Raw genomic sequence first — 16,259 nt, 5'->3', positions numbered from 1 at the left:
TCTGACCTGTGTTTAGTTTCTCTCCTGATCTGAATCCTGTTCAGTTGCCTTCTGTCAGATCCAGATAACACACCACCTTTCTCTTCGGCTTCAGCCAGACTACAATAACAAGTTCCTACAATCCCCCTGGGGCTCTGCTAAAACACTCCCTGTCTCCTGTGACTGTGTTAACCTCTCTAGTTTCTGGATGCTTCTGAATCACAACACTTCCTGTCTCCTGTGCTTTTGTTATTTGTAATAGTTGCTGGATGCTTTTGAAGCAACAGCACTACTTCTGCATGTCACATTGTGTGTGGAATTCTGTGGGGCTATCATACTGTGTGTGGAGGTGCTGTGGGAGTGATGATCATACTTTGTGGGTGCCATCATACCGTGCAAAGGGGATGTATAGGGTTCATTATATTTTGTGGGTGGCAGTGGGTCATCATACTGTGTATGTGGGGCTATGGGGGCATTATAGTGTGTGGAGGGGGCTATTGTGGAGGTGATCATACTGTATGTGGTCCTTCATACTGTATGAGGGGGCTGTATGAGGGCCATCATGCTGTGCAGGTGGCTGTGGGGGCCATCATACTGTGTGGAGGAACTGTGGGGGCCATCGAACTGTGTGGAGGGACTGAGGAGATCATCATACTGTATGGGGGCATCCATACTATGTGTGGAGGCTGCATTGACCATCATAATGTGTAGAGATCTGTGGGGGCCATCACACTATATGGGGGGACATCATACTGTGTGGGGGCCATAATACTCTGTTGTGGGATTGTGGGTGCCATCATATTGTGTACAGGACTGTGTGGGCCATCATATTGTGTATAAGGCTGTGGGGGGGAATTATATTGTTTTGGGGGACTGTGGGAGCTATCATACTGTGTGAGTGGTAATGGGGGTGATCATATTGTGTTGGGGTCACTGGGGCCCTCATAATGTGTGTGGGCTAACTGTGGAGATATCATTCTGTGTGAGGGGCATAATTGGGGCATCATACTTCACTGGGGAAACTGTGAGGTCATCATACTATGCGTGTGGAGGGTACTATGGAGGAATTTACTATGTGGGTATCATACTGTGCTTTAAGAGCATTTTTGTTGGTATACTTTATGGGGGCCATGAAATGGGTATCATAGTGGGTGAAAACACTTACGGTCTTCAATAGGGGCAAAATTACTTTGTAGGCACAATACATGTCCCTCTCATTGTCTTTAAATGTTTGGAGATGTGTCCTTCTTTGTACATACCTGCGTGTTGTCATTTTGTTTATTGTTCTCTCTGTTTCTCTGCATCTCCCAATTTAAAGGCCATGCTACTATCTATGTGCAGTGAAGCTGGTAACTACGCAGCCTCACTGCGCAGGCGCGGGGCCAGTGGCCGGACATGCAGAAATGCGCAAGTGCCCCAATTATATCAGCGCTTGCCAGGAGCAATATTCAAATACATGGACGGCGCCAGCAGTGACTGAATGCGGCGCCCGCCCCTGACTGAATAGCAGAATCATACCCCTATGACTGAAAACGAGCAGCTAGGATCTAAGTATATAAAAGGTTATAAAATCATTATACTACCACCAATTTTAATGTAAAAAGCTCGTTAGCGATGCACATTGCATTACTAATAGTGTTGAGTGAGCACTAAAATGCTCGGGTGCTCGAAGCTCGGGCTGAGCTCGCCGTGATACTCGGGTGCTCGACCCGAGCAACGAGCCCAATGTTAGTCTATGGGAGACCCGAGCATTTTTGCGGCGGCACCCCCGGCAGTCTGTAGAAAGCCTAAAAAGTGCCCAAAACGATAGTGACAGTGCTCAAAAGACATGGGGACAGCATGGTCATCGCCCCAGGAAGCATTTCTGACCCCCAGGTCACTGCTGTCAACAACGTTCAAAAACGAAACTGTGAAATATGTTAAGGAACTTCCTTTCCAGAGTAAAGACTTGTGTACAAGGTAAAATAAATAACTAAAAACAAAAATACTCCTCCACACCTTGGGCTATGTTCACAAGTAGCATTTTTTATGCGTTTTTGCACTTCTGTATTGCTTTCAACCGTGACAAATGCATTCTCCGGGAAATGTCATTTTAACATTTTACAACCTTATCTGGCCATGTGCTGTGTGACACATGTATACAGTGCTGAAAAGACATGGGAACAGCATGGGGAAGACCCCTGGAAGCATATCTGACACCCAGGTCACTGCCTAAAAGTGTGCCCATCAGAAGTGATCCTTGCCGCATCAGAAGATGCAGACTGCAACTATCCCCGTGCAAGTCCTTGTCCCAGGGCAGTGTTCAATTGTACCTCCCCCATTCCTTGCAATGCAAGCGCAAGTATGCAGCCTGCCACCCACCCACCCCCAGGCTGCAATAGCATACTGCTAGCTTGCTTAGGCATGTGGAGGCAGACGCCGGCCACCATGTCATGGCTGCGTCGGCGGCCTGGTATCCATACTCAGTCCCCAGCCGCCCGGCGGCCGGGTGTCCACACACGGTCCCCAGCCGCCTGGGGGGCGGCCGGGTGTCCATAAACGGTCCCCAGCCGCCCCTATTTCTCCGCTGAACTTCCCCCACACTTTTCTTAGCCTGGCCTGATTTAGGGCAGCATTTGACGAGCCCACCAGAGAACCAGACTCCTCCGGTGGGCCCTGGCTTCTCCATCAGGGGAGTTGAGAGTGCCAAGGGGAGGAGCATCATGATGATAGAAGTTAGCATCTGCTTTGTTTTCTTGGAATGCAAGCGTAAGTATGCAGCCTGCCACCCACCCACCCCCAGGCTGCAATACCATACTGCTAGCTTGCTTGCACTTCAAATTGGGCCTTTTAGGCATGTGGAGGCGGAATCTGGCCACCACGTCATGGCTGCGTCAGCGGCCTGGTATCCATACTCAGTCCCCAGCCGCCCGGCGGCCGGGTGTCCACGCTCGGTCCCCAGCCGCCCATATTTCTCCTTGGAACATCCCCCCACACACTTTTCTTAGCCCGGCCTGCTTTAGGGCAGCATTGGACGAGCCCACCAGAGAACCAGACTCCTCCGGTGGGCCCTGGCTTCTCCATCAGGGGAGTTGAGAGTGCCAAGGGGAGGAGCATGATGATGATAAAAGTTAGCATCTGCTTTGCTTTCTTGGAATGCAAGCGTAAGTGTGCAACCTGCCACCCACCCACCCCAAGGCTGCAATACCATACTGCTAGCTTGCTTGCACTTCAAATTGGGCCTTTTAGGCATGTGGAGGCGGAATCTGGCCACCATGTCATGGCTGCGTCAGCGGCCAGGTATCCATACTTAGTCCCCAGCCGCTCGGCGGCCGGGTGTCCACGCTCGGTCCCCAGCCGCCAGGGGGCGGCCAGGTGTCCATACTCGGTCCCCAGCCGCCCCGCGGCCAGGTGTCCACACACGGTCCCCAGCCGCCCCTATTTGAAGGACAGCCTAACCACAAACACGTGGACAAGTGAATGTGGCCAGGGATGGTCCATCTCACGCCTTCACACTGGGTTAATATTGTGGAAGCCGGGACACAGTTGTACACTGGGATGCAACACGTCCTCCAGACATAGAGGATTGCGGGTCCTGGGTCAATCAGGCTTCAACACAAAGTTCAAAAGGTAGACAGCAGCAGTGGTCAGCCTCCTACACAACGAGTAAATTATTCATGATCATGAGGCCATCCATCTCCTTAGCTTTCTGTTCCTTGGAATGCAAGCGCATGTATGTAGTAGTGGCTAGGCCTGAGGTGGTCAGCGTTTTGGCGCATATCCTACCTCCTCCGAGGATTGCTGGATGTTTTCCTGCTACTATCCCAGTTCTATGACTCCCGTTAAAACAAAGCTTCAGGTGATGAATGATGGATGAGGTGGTGGCAAAGGAGAAAGAGCAGGAGGAACAGGGACCATTCACATCAATATCAGGCCAGTCAACCACACATGTCTTGTAGGACATGTTTCTGTACCAAAAGGAGCGGTTCGGCTACACAGTTATAGGGCATACAGTGAGTGCAATGCCTACCAAAAATTTCGAGGCACTCCAATGCCCCTTGGAAGTGAGATGGAGGTCAGAGGGCCTTAACGAAACCGTTTTTTCCAAAAATTATGAGGAACTGCAATGGCCCTTGAAACAGACGTGGATTACAGCATACTAAAAACCTTCTACCCATTATTGGGGAGTGGGTCTTCCTTAGTGTTCGCCTATGCATTGAAAAGCAAAAGCTGACTAAAATTAGGAGGAAATGCAATGCCCGTTGGAAGTCATGGAGGTTCGAGTTAATTAAAAACAACATTTCAATGCCCCTTGGAAGAGCTGTGGAGTTCAGAATGGTTTAACAAGACGGTTTTAATGCCCCTCGGAAGAGACGTGGAGGTCACAGTAGCTTAACAAGACGGTTTTAATGCCCCTTGGAAAAGTGGTGGAGGTCGCAGTAGCTTAACAAGACGGTTTTAATACCCCTCGGAAGAGACGTGGAGGTCACAGTAGCTTAACAAGACGGTTTTAATGCCCCTTGGAAAAGTGGTGGAGGTCACAGTAGCTTAACAAGACTGTTTTAATGCCCCTTACAAGAGCCATGCAGTACAGCATATTACAAACATTATTCCCATTATTGGGGAGTGGGTCTCCCATAGTCTTTGCCTATGCCTTCCAAGCAAAAGCTGCCAAAAATTAGGACGGATGAACTTGCAATGCCCCTTACAAGAGCCATGCAGTACAGCATATTACAAACATTATTTCCATTATTGGGGATTGGGTCTCCCATAGTCTTTGCCTATGCCTTCCAAGCAAAAGCTTCCAAAAATTAGGAGGAAATGCAATGCCCGTTCGAAGAGTCGTGGAGGTTAGAGTTAATTAAAAACAACATTTCAATGCCCCTTGGAAGAGCTGTGGAGTTCAGAATGGTTTAACAAGACGGTTTTAATGCCCCTCAGAAGTGACGTGGAGGTTACAGTAGCTTAACAAGATGGTTTTAATGCCCCTTGGAAAAGTGGTGGAGGTCACAGTAGCTTAACAATTGTAGAGATAAAATCGCTGCACTGCTGGACACTGGTGCTCGAGTAAGGGCCGAACCCGCACAATATAATAGAATAACCTCGGCACTCAGATTAGATCAAAGAAGTGTAATTTTAATGCAGTCCATAAATTAACAGACGTTTCGGTCAAACAGACCTTCATCAGTAAACTGCAGAACATAAATACAAAACAGCGTGAGTGAATAAAGAAAAAAATATAATAAAACATAAAACAAAAGCAGACAAGCTTTCGAACATGAGTACATTTAGATTACATGCTAGGTTGGCCCTAAGGCAAGAAAGAATGGTAGGAAAGGGATCAGGTCTTTGGGAGGAGGTGTACGATCCTTTCTAGGGATAGGGATGGCTCAAACTAACACCGATAATGAATTAGTATGACACCTACCAGACTGCCTGCAGTGGGGGTAGGGCAAAAGCGCAGGAGCGAAGGACACAGTGTCGCAATGAAGCACAAAACTTCCTGGAAAGTACCAAAAAGACACAGCTAAGTTTCCATAGGCTAATGATATGGTAGAAGTATGAGGAACTATACCTTGGATGCAGCTGGTGTGGGGAGCCTGGCAAAGAAAGGTCCCTCCAAGCGCCATACTTGTCTCCTTTGATGTTAAGAACCTATATACATCTATACCACACGAACATGGCATCAACACAGTACAGGCTCTACTAACGGAATCACATATTGACCCTCGAGTGATTGACCTTTCCATTGAACTACTCACCCTGGTACTTACCAAAAACTATTTTTTGTTCCAAGATACATACTACTTACAGATTTAAGGCACAGCCATGGGCTCCAATGTGGCTCCACCCTATGCAAATTGTTATATGACCGCATTTGAGAGCCAAGTGGTCTATTCCCATCCTTTGTTCCAAACACACTCTATTGTGTGGAAAAGACTCATAGATGATATCTTTTGCATCTGGGATGACCCATTGGGGACCCTAGAGGCCTTCTTTGCCCATTTAAACTCTGCCTGGCCAGATTTAGGCTTTACCATGTCCCATGACTACCAGAGAGTGAGCTTCCTAGACACGATGGTGATAAAAGATGATGAGGGGTATCTCACCACAAACCTCTATTCTAAGCCCACTGACCGGAATGGTCTGTTACATTTCTCCAGCAACCATCCTGTGTCTATGAAAAGGTCCATACCCAAATCCCAGTTCAAAAGGGTGGAACGGATTGTGTCAGACTCGGATATTCGAGATCAGAGGCTACAGGAAATGCGGTCCAAATTCAACGAACGGGGGTATCCCCCCTCTGTTCTTCAATCACAGAGGGATGGAGCCAAGAAGGCACGCCCCAGTAATCAGGACCGAATTCCCTTTGTCCATACATTCCATCCCTATGCCTACATTTTACACAAAACAATCCGTAAACACTGGAATATATTGCGGACGGGATATCCTACTATCAGCTCCTTTCAACAGCCCTTCATGCCCTGCTTTAAGAGAGCCCCCAACCTTAGAGACTCATTAATACGTGTGGACATCGGCACAAGCAAACAGGGACCCAAACAATGTTTTCTCCAAAATCCCAAAACAGGAACATTCCCTTGTCTACAGTGCCGTCAATGCAATAATGTCCAAAAAGGCAACATCATCTACCATCCCCGTACCGGAAAAAAGTACATCAAGGACTACTTCACCTGTGACAGTACTTTCGTGATCTATCTCATTAAGTGTCCATGCGGGTTGATCTACATAGGCGAAACCACCCAGCCGGTTAAGGAAAGAATATCCAAACACAAATCCACGATTCGATGTAAAAACTTGCTATTACCCGTACCCCATCACTTTTTTACCACGGGCCATAATATATCCCAACTAAAATTCCAAGTTTTAGAACAGAAACTACCACTGCGCCGGGGGGGGGCGACCGAGTTCGCCTCCTGAAACAAAGGGAGGCATTCTGGATCCATGAGATGGAATCCCTATCACCCAAAGGGTTAAATAGAGAATAAGGCCTGCTTTCTTTCTCATAGATCCCATAGGGACCTTCCCTACAAATTTCACAGGGCCACGGTCCCTATGGTGGTACAGTGCAGGTTATTTGTATCAGTTCTCACACTTAATGTATTTAGGACGGTGATTTTAATGTCTTGATTTGTACCACATATTGAGATTCTTTATTCGAAGCTCACGTGAACCTCGTCCTATGTTTAATAATACATTTATGCGTATACACAAATGTACGTATATATGTATACCTTTGTGGTCAGTGAACCACAGCAACGTCAATTGGACTTACGTCTGTATTACTGTTTATACCATGTAATGGATTCTTAAACCCGTTTCCCCCATCTCATCCCTTTTCCCTTCTCTTACAGATATCCTAAGCCTCTGATCCCTCCTCTAGATAGGTCCTTCCTCCGTTTTTTATATCAGCTCAGTGGCTACAGCGAGTGCACACCTCCAGAACATGTGACTCAGGTCTTCCTAGTCAGGCACGCCCTCCTCCGACTCCGTGGAACGTAAGCCTCCAGCACTTGGACCGCACGCGTCAGCAAAACGTCACTTCCGGTGACGTCACTCCGGCACTTCCGCTTTTCGCTACCAATAACGCTGCAGCCCCGCTCTGATAGGTTAGCGAATCTATCACTCCCCCATATATAGGGACCCTCCCACACCCACTTAGCACCTGGAACCAGCGGTGGATACCGCATTCTTTGCCAGGCTCCCCACAATAGCTGCATCCAAGGTATAGTGTCCTCATACTTCTATCATATTATTAGCCTATGGAAACTTAGCTGTGTCTTTTTGGTACTTTCCAGGAAGTTTTGTGCTCCATTGCGACACTGTGTCCTTCGCCCCTGCGCTTTTGCCCTATCCCCACTGCAGACAGTCTGGTAGGTGTCATACTAATTCATTATCTGTGTTCGTTTGAGCCATCCGTATACCTAGAAAGGATCCTACACCTCCTCCCAAAGACCTGATCCCTTTCCTACCATTCCTTCTTGCCTTAGGGCCAACCTAGCATGTAATCTAAATGTACTCATGTTCGAAAGCTTGTCTGCTTTTGTTTTATGTTTTATTATATTTTTTCTTTATTCACTCACGCTGTTTTGTATTTATGTTCTGCAGTTTACTGATGAAGGTCTGTTTGACCAAAACGTCTGTTAATTTAGGACTGCATTAAAATTACACTTCTTTGATCTAATCTGAGTGCCGAGGTTATTCTATTACAGTAGCTTAACAAGACGTTTTAATGCCCCTTGGAAGAGACGTGGAGGTCCCAGTAGCTTAACAAGATGGTTTTAATGCCCCTTGGAAAAGTGGTGGAGGTCACAGTAGCTTAACAAGACGGTTTTAATGCCCCTCGGAAGAGACGTGGAGGTCCCAGTAGCGTAACAAGACGGTTTTAATGCTCCTTGGAAGAGACGTGGAGGTCCCAGTAGCTTAACAAGACGGTTTTAATGCCCCTTGGAAGAGACGTGGAGGTCCCAGTAGCTTAACAAGATGGTTTTAATGCCCCTTACAAGAGCCATACAGTACAGCATATTACAAACATTATTCCCATTATTGGGGAGTGGGTCTCCCATAGTCTTTACCTATGCCTTCCAAGCAAAAGCTGCCAAAAATTAGGACGGAGGAACTTGCAATGCCCCTTACAAGAGCCATGCAGTACAGCATAATTACAAACATTATTCCCATTATTGGGGAGTGGGTCTCCCATAGTCTTTGCCTATGCCTTCCAAGCAAAACCTGCCAAAAAATTAGGACGGAGGAACTTGCAATGCCCCTTACAAGAGCCATGCAGTACAGCATATTACAAACATTATTCCCATTATTGGGGAGTGGGTCTACCATAGTCTTTGCCTATGCCTTCTAAGCAAAAGATGACAAAAATAAGGACAGAGGAACTTTCAATAATGGCAACACTGACCACGGTCACCCTGGTGGTATAGTGGTGGTGGAGGCTGAGGATAAGGAGAAGAACATAAAACAGCCGAAATGAAGCGTATACCCATGTGTGGGTGTGAAGCGGTGCATGTGAATATACCACCCGAAATAACAAAGTGGATTTTACTTTATGTTACTCTGCTGCCATTTGGTGGTGATGAGAAGTCTGGCCCAATCCAGCGCTTGTTTATTTTGATAAGGGTCAGCTTGTCAGCATTGTCAGTTGACAGGCGAGTGCGCTTATCAGTTATAATTCCTCCAGCGGCACTAAAAACATGCTCCGATAACACGCTAGCAGCAGGGCAGGCCAGGACCTCCAAGGAGTACAGAGCGAGTTCATTCCAAGTGTCCAGCTTGGATACCCAATAATTAAAAGGCACAGAGGAATCACGGAGGACGCTGGTACGGTCGGCAAGGTACTCCCTCACCATCTTTTGAAACTTTCCACTCCTTGTGAGAGTACCCCACGCCTCAGGGTCTGTCCGAAGGGAGGGTCTGAGAAAACTGTCCCAGAACGTTGACAGTGTCTCTCTCGCATGTGTAGCGCCCCGAGGGCTCGGTCGCTACAGAGGTATTGCATCTCAACCAGAGGTGTGATATCCCACTCCCGGGTAAGGATGGTGTGTGGACCAGGGCTCAGTTAGCTGCATGCATCACACACACCCCATTTCCGGGGGACAGCTCAACGGTGCTCCCATGCAGGCACGATAGATCATGTCCCTGGCTGGAGTGGGGAGGGGGGAGGAAAACCCAGTGATGTAGGAGCAGGAGGGGACGGTTTCTGGGCATAGGTAGGAGCCCATTGGTTGCAAGTCACCTGGGCTCATACACAGAGAGGGAGGTATATAAGGCGGGCACCATCTTAGTTCTGGGAGAAGTTCAGTGGAGTTCAATCGTGCAGAGAAGAAGTGCAGTCGGTGAGGAGAGGCTCTGCAGGAGCTCTGCTCCAGGGCCAGGCCTAGAGTAGAGGCCGGGGCCCGAGAGAAGAGAGGAGAGCAGAAAGGAAAGTAAGAAGGAACACCAAGAGAGGCCCAGAGACACGAAGGCAGAAGGAACCCTAAGGACCCAGGAGATTACGGGTGACGGGTTGGCAGAACATGGTACCGGACCCCAAGTTGGTGGAGGTGACTAATCCTTAACCAAGAATCGGAGGTCGTGATCATTTACTGGTGCGACCCCTCACTACACCTACTAGGAAGGCACACCACATAGGGTCAGGGAAGTGGACACCCAGTCCTCCTAGGAGAAGACCCGAGGCAGCTGGACAGAAGTAGTGTCACTGGTGGGGCACGGCTGACGAAAGGATAGAAGGGAGTCCTGTGCCACACTCCGGAATTGCCTGGGGGTTGATCGAGCCCCCTGCCTGGTGGACGCAGCACGGCTCAGGCGGTCCTACCTGTGCACAAGTGACCTGGATGAGAACTGTGAGTAAAGAACCTGAACTGCAACACCTTGTCTCTGTGCTTTCTCACCGCGACAGCACTACTAGTACTGGGACGCCCCGCACCACAACCACCATCATCACTCTACACTGCCCTGAGGCTATACTCCTCCCGTGGGGAGTTGTACTACACTCGGCTGCACCCACAACACCAGCCTCAGCGGTCTGCCCTGCAGCGGCGGTTCATCCTGACCGCAATCCACGGGTGGCGTAGTCGGACATTAAACCATAAAAACCCCATAAATAGACTGTCACTGGTTTGACCACCCTGAGCCACGGGACCGGGCCATCGCCACGGTGAGTACAACCCCCAACATCCCACAAAAGGCCCGGTTCCGGGTTCCCCACGCGACCCAGGGGGCTAGTCACATGTACGTCTTGGTGGGCAACGAACTGTGACCTCTGCCACTAGCGTATTCAGATGGGAATTTTTTAACAGTTCTGCAGCAAGGGCCTTCTGGTACTGCCCCATTTTTGTAGACCTCTCCACCTCAAGAATAAGAGAGTGAAAGTTCTCCTTGTAGCAGGGGTCTAAAAGTGTCACTAACCAGTAATGACTGTCACCCAACATTTTGACAACGCGAGGGTCACGGTTAAGGCAGCGTAACATAAAGTCAGCCATGCGTGCCAGACTGGTAATGGGCAAGACTTCTGTGTCCTCACCAAGATAACGACTGACCATGCTCTCCTCCTCCTCCTCCCCCCTGTCCTCAGGCCACCCACGCTGAACCCACGGTATGACAGTTGTACAGATACTACCGTCTACAGCGCATGATACAAGCTCCTGTTCTTCCTCCTCCTCTTCCTCCTCCTCTCCCTCATTGTCCCCCCATGCACGTTGGGATGAGATGAGGCTGGGCTGTGTGTAATCGACCGCTATGGCTTCTTGATCCATCTCATCATACTCTGGCTGCAATGCCTCCTCTTTAATTCTCTGCAGAGAGCGTTGCAAAAGACAGACAAGTGGAATGCTGACGCTAATGATGGCGCCATCGCCACTCACCATCTTGGTGGACTCCTCAAAGTTTGTCAAGATGGTACATATGTCAGACATCCAGGTCCACTCCTGAGGTCTTATGTGTGGAGTCTGACCTGAATATCGACGACCTTGTTGCAGCTGGTACTCCACAATTGCTCTCTTCTGCTCACAAATCCTTTGCAACATGTGGAGGGTAGAGTTCCAACGTGTGGGGACATCACACACCAGTCGGTGTGACGGAAGCTGCAAACGCTGCTGCAACACAGCAAGGGCGGCGGAAGCCGTAGCCGACTTGCGGAAATGAGCTGACAGGCGGCGTACTTTGACGAGCAGATCTGGCAACTCGGGGTACGATTTAAGAAACCGCTGAACCATGAGGTTAAGCACATGAGCCAGGCATGGTACGTGTGTGATCTCGCCTCTCCTCAGAGCTGCCACCAGGTTACGGCCATTGTCACACATGACCATGCCTGGATGTAGGTTTAGCTGTGTCAGCCACAGATCTGCCTGCTCTTTCACAGCTGTCCACAACTCACAAGCAGTGTGAGGTTTCTCACCTAAGCTTATGAGCTTCAACACAGCCTGTTGCCGCTTGGCGGAGGCAGTACTGCAGTGCTTCCAGCTTGTAACTGATGTGGTGATATCTGAGATGGAGGCTGAACATGAGGAGGAGGAGGAGGATAATGCGCAGCAGCTGTACACTGTGGGGGCAACTCTGACTGACATAGGGCCCACAATCCTCGGTGTGGGGAGGATGTGTTCCGTTCCAAGGTCAGACTGGGTCCCGGCTTCCACTATGCTTACCCAGTGTGCCGTCAGGGAGATGTACCGTCCCTGGGCACAAGCACTTGTCCACGTGTCCATTGTCAGGTGGACTCTCCCAGTAACTGCATTGTTGAGGGCACGGCAGATGTTTTGGAACACGTGCTTGTGTAGTGCGGGGATGGCACACCGGGCAAAATAGTGTCGGCTGGGGACCGAGTACCGAGGGACGGCCACCGCCATAAGGTTGCGGAAGGATTCTGTCTCCACCAGCCTAAAAGGCAGCATTTCCAACGCAAGCAGTCGTGAAATGTGCGAATTTAGGACAGTGGCCTGTGGGGCGTTAGCTGCGAATTTCCACTTTCGTTCAAAGGTCTGGGATATGGACAATTGAACGCAGCGGTGGGACGTGGACGTGGACGTTGATGCTGTTTCTTGAGAAACTGCCATAACAAGTGAAGACTGAGAGGAGGGGGCATCTTTACATGCAGTATGGACAGGGGATTGCCTTGCACACACAACAGGGGGTTCTATTGCATGCACAACAGAGGAAGAAGCAGTGGTGACACCCGCTGACACTGGTCGTGGACCCTGGGGTTCGCCCCACAAAGTCGGGTGCTTTGCTGCCATGTGCCTGATCATGCTGGTGGTGGTCAGGCTGGTAGTTTTGTCACCCCTGCTGATGCTGGCATGGCCGGTGGTACAAATGGCCTTTTTGGGGTTATCAGCAGAGTCTTTAAAAGAATTCCAGACTCTGGAAGACCTACAGGTTGTACTGGCAACGTCCCTCGTGTTGGTGTTACGGGGAACTGTTGCCTGCCTTCTGTGTGCGGCCACCACACTGCTTCTTCCTGCCTGTTGGGGTACTCTGCCTCCCTCACCATGTGTGCTGCTGGCCTCGCTCTGCATGTCCTCCTGCCACGTTGGGTCAGTTACTAGATCATCCACCACCTCCTCCTCTTCCACTTGCGCACCACGATCCTCCTCCTCACTTCCTGGCAATTGTGTCTCGTCATTGTCCACCTCTTGTGACAAATTGCCCGCGTCGACTTCCTGTGGCCGTGGCTGTTCAAATATTTGGGCATCGCTACATGGGATCTCCTCTTCCACCACTTCAAGCGGTGCGAGGGGCACAAATCTGGAAATGGACCAGTGAACAGCTCTTCAGAGTGTCCAAGTGTGGGATCAGTTGCTGTCTGACGACACTCGGCATGGTGGAAGGAAGGAGCATAAGGGTGAGGAGGAGTATGCGGTCGAGAGTCACGGCTACTAACATTTGACCGTGTGGAAGACAGACCGGAGGTGGTGGTGCCCAGGTAACTGGAAGTATTAGCTGCTATCCAATTCATAACCTGTTCACACTGATCAGTTCGCAATACTGGTGTTGTTCTGTGCTTCCCTAGTAATTCGGTCAAGAAGTTGGAGCAAGAAGATGTGGCTGTTGGTTGTGACACATTTTCACCTTGGCCACAGCCCCGTCCTCTGCACGCATCACAAGAACGTCCACTTCCACATCCCTTGCCACGCGCCTTGCCCATTGTAAAGGAAGTAAAATAGCTTACACTCGCACTATCAATGGAAAAAGGGTAACAAAAAGTAGATTAGAACCGTGGAAGAGGAAAACCACAGTTCTATTTTTCTGGCCTACACCCGACTCTTTTAAACTATCTGAACAATCAGGGAGAAACTATTACTGTTGTTCTTTACGGAAAAAATACCAAAAGCTGGATAATAGAGATTTTTTACTGTGGGATGGCAAAACCACAGTTATAATTTACTGGTGTATACCAGAATCTTTTAAACAGATATATTGGTCTCTGAACAATCAGGAGACACTATTACTGTTTTTCTTTACGGCAAAAAATGCCAAAAGCAGGATAATACAGATGTTTGACCCGTGGAACTGCAAAACCACAGTTCTATCTCTCGGGCCTACACCAGACTATTTTCAACAGATATATTTGTGTCTGAACAATCAGGAGACACTATTACTGTTTTTCTTTACGGCAAAAAATGCCAAAAGCAGGATAATACAGATATTTGACCCGTGGAACTGCAAAACCACAGTTCTATTTCTCGGGCCTACACCAGACTATTTTCAACAGATATATTTGTGTCTGAACAATCAGGGAGACACTATTACAGTTTTTTTTTACGGCAAAAAATGCCAAAAGCAGGATAATAGAGATTTTTTACCGTGGAACAGCAAAACCACAGTTATAATTTACTGGTGTATACCAGACTTTTTTTAAATATATATTTGCGGCTGAACAGTGAGCGACACACTCAAACTGTTTTTTTTTAGATACAAATGTCCCGAAAGTGGATAATACAGAGGTTTGAACCGTGGAACTGCAAAACCACACTTCTGTTTCTCTGGCCTACACCAGACTATTTTCTCCAGATATATTTGTGTCTGAACAATCAGGGAGACACTATTACAGTTTTTTTTTACGGCAAAAAATGCCAAAAGCAGGATAATAGAGATTTTTTACCGTGGAACAGCAAAACCACAGTTATAATTTACTGGTGTATACCAGACTTTTTTAAATATATATATTTGTGACTGAACAGTGAGCGACACACTCAAACTGTTTTTTTTTAGATACAAATGGCCCAAAAGTGGATAATACAGAGGTTTGAACCGTGGAACTGCAAAACCACACTTCTGTTTCTCTGGCCTACACCAGACTATTTTCAACAGATATAAACCTATAAAAAGAACTGACAACCAGAGGTATATACAGTACAGACCAAAAGTTTGGACACACCTTCTCATTTAAATATTTTTCTGTATTTTCTTGACTATGGAAATTGTACATTCACACTGAAGGCATCAAAACAATGAATTAACACATGTGGAATTATATACTTAACAAAAAAGTGTGAAACAACTGAAAATATGTCTTATATTCTAGGTTCTTCAAAGTAGCCACCTTTTGCTTTGATGACTGCTTTGCACACTCTTGGCATTCCCTTGATGAGCTTCAAGAGGTAGTCACCGGAAATGGTTCTCACTTCACAGGTGTGCCCTGTCAGGTTTAATAAGTGGGATTTCTTGCCTTATAAATGGGGTAGGGACCATCAGTTGTGTTGTGCAGATGTCTGGTGGATACACAGTAGATAGTCCAACTGAATAGACGGTTAGAATTTGTATTATGGCAAGAAAAAAGCAGCTAAGTAAAGGAAAACGAGTGGCCATCATTATTTTAAGAAATGAAGGTCAGTCAGTCCAAAAAAATGGGCAAACTTTGAAAGTGTCCCCAAGTGCAGTTGCAAAAACCATCAAGCGCTACAAAGAAACTGGCTCACATGAGGAGCGCCCCAGGAAAGAAAGACCAAGAGTCACCTCTGCTTCTGAGGATAAGTTTATCCGAGTCACCAGCCTCAGAAATCGCAGGTTAACAGCAGCTCAGATTAGAGACCAGGTCAATGGTACACAGAGTTCTAGCAGCAAACACATCTCTTCAACAACTGTTAAGAGGAGACTTTGTGCAGCAGGCCTTCTTGGTAAAAAAGCTGCTAGGAAACCACTGCTAAGGACAGGCAACAAGCAGAAGAGACTTGTTTGAGCTAAAGAACACAAGGAATGGACATTAGACCAGTGGAAATCTGTGCTTTGGTCTGATGAGTCCAAATTTGAGATCTTTGGTTCCAACCACTGTGTCTTTGTGCGACACAGAAAATGTGAATGGATGGACTCTACATGCCTGGTTCCCACCGTGAAGCATGGAGTAGGAGGTGTGATGGTGTGGGGGTGCTTTGCTGGTGACACTGTTGGGCATTTATTCAAAATTGAAGGCATACTGAACCAGCATAGCTACCACAGCATCTTGCAGGGGCATGCTATTCCATCCAGTTTGCGTTTAGTTGGACCATCATTTATTTTTCAACAGGACAATGACCCCAAACACACCTCCAGGCTGTGTAAGGGCTATTTGACCAAGAAGGAGAGTGATGGGGTGCTACGCCAGATGACCTGGCCTCCACAGTCACCAGACCTGAACCCAATCGAGATGGTTTGAGGTGTGCTGGACCGCAGAGTGAAGGCAAAAGTGCCAACAAGTGCTAAGCATCTCTGGGAACTCCTTCAAGATTGTTGGAAGACCATTTCTGGTGACTACCTCTTGAAGCTCATCAAGAGAATGCCAAGAGTGTGCAAAGCAGTCATCA

The sequence above is a fragment of the Phyllobates terribilis genome, unplaced genomic scaffold (assembly GCF_046119375.1).
Source record: "Phyllobates terribilis strain yellow unplaced genomic scaffold, ASM4611937v1 Scaffold_2__4_contigs__length_985480577, whole genome shotgun sequence".
NCBI classification, from domain to species: domain Eukaryota; kingdom Metazoa; phylum Chordata; class Amphibia; order Anura; family Dendrobatidae; genus Phyllobates; species Phyllobates terribilis.
The sequence above is the reverse complement of the archived record's forward strand: the minus strand, read 5'-3'. Positions refer to the sequence as shown.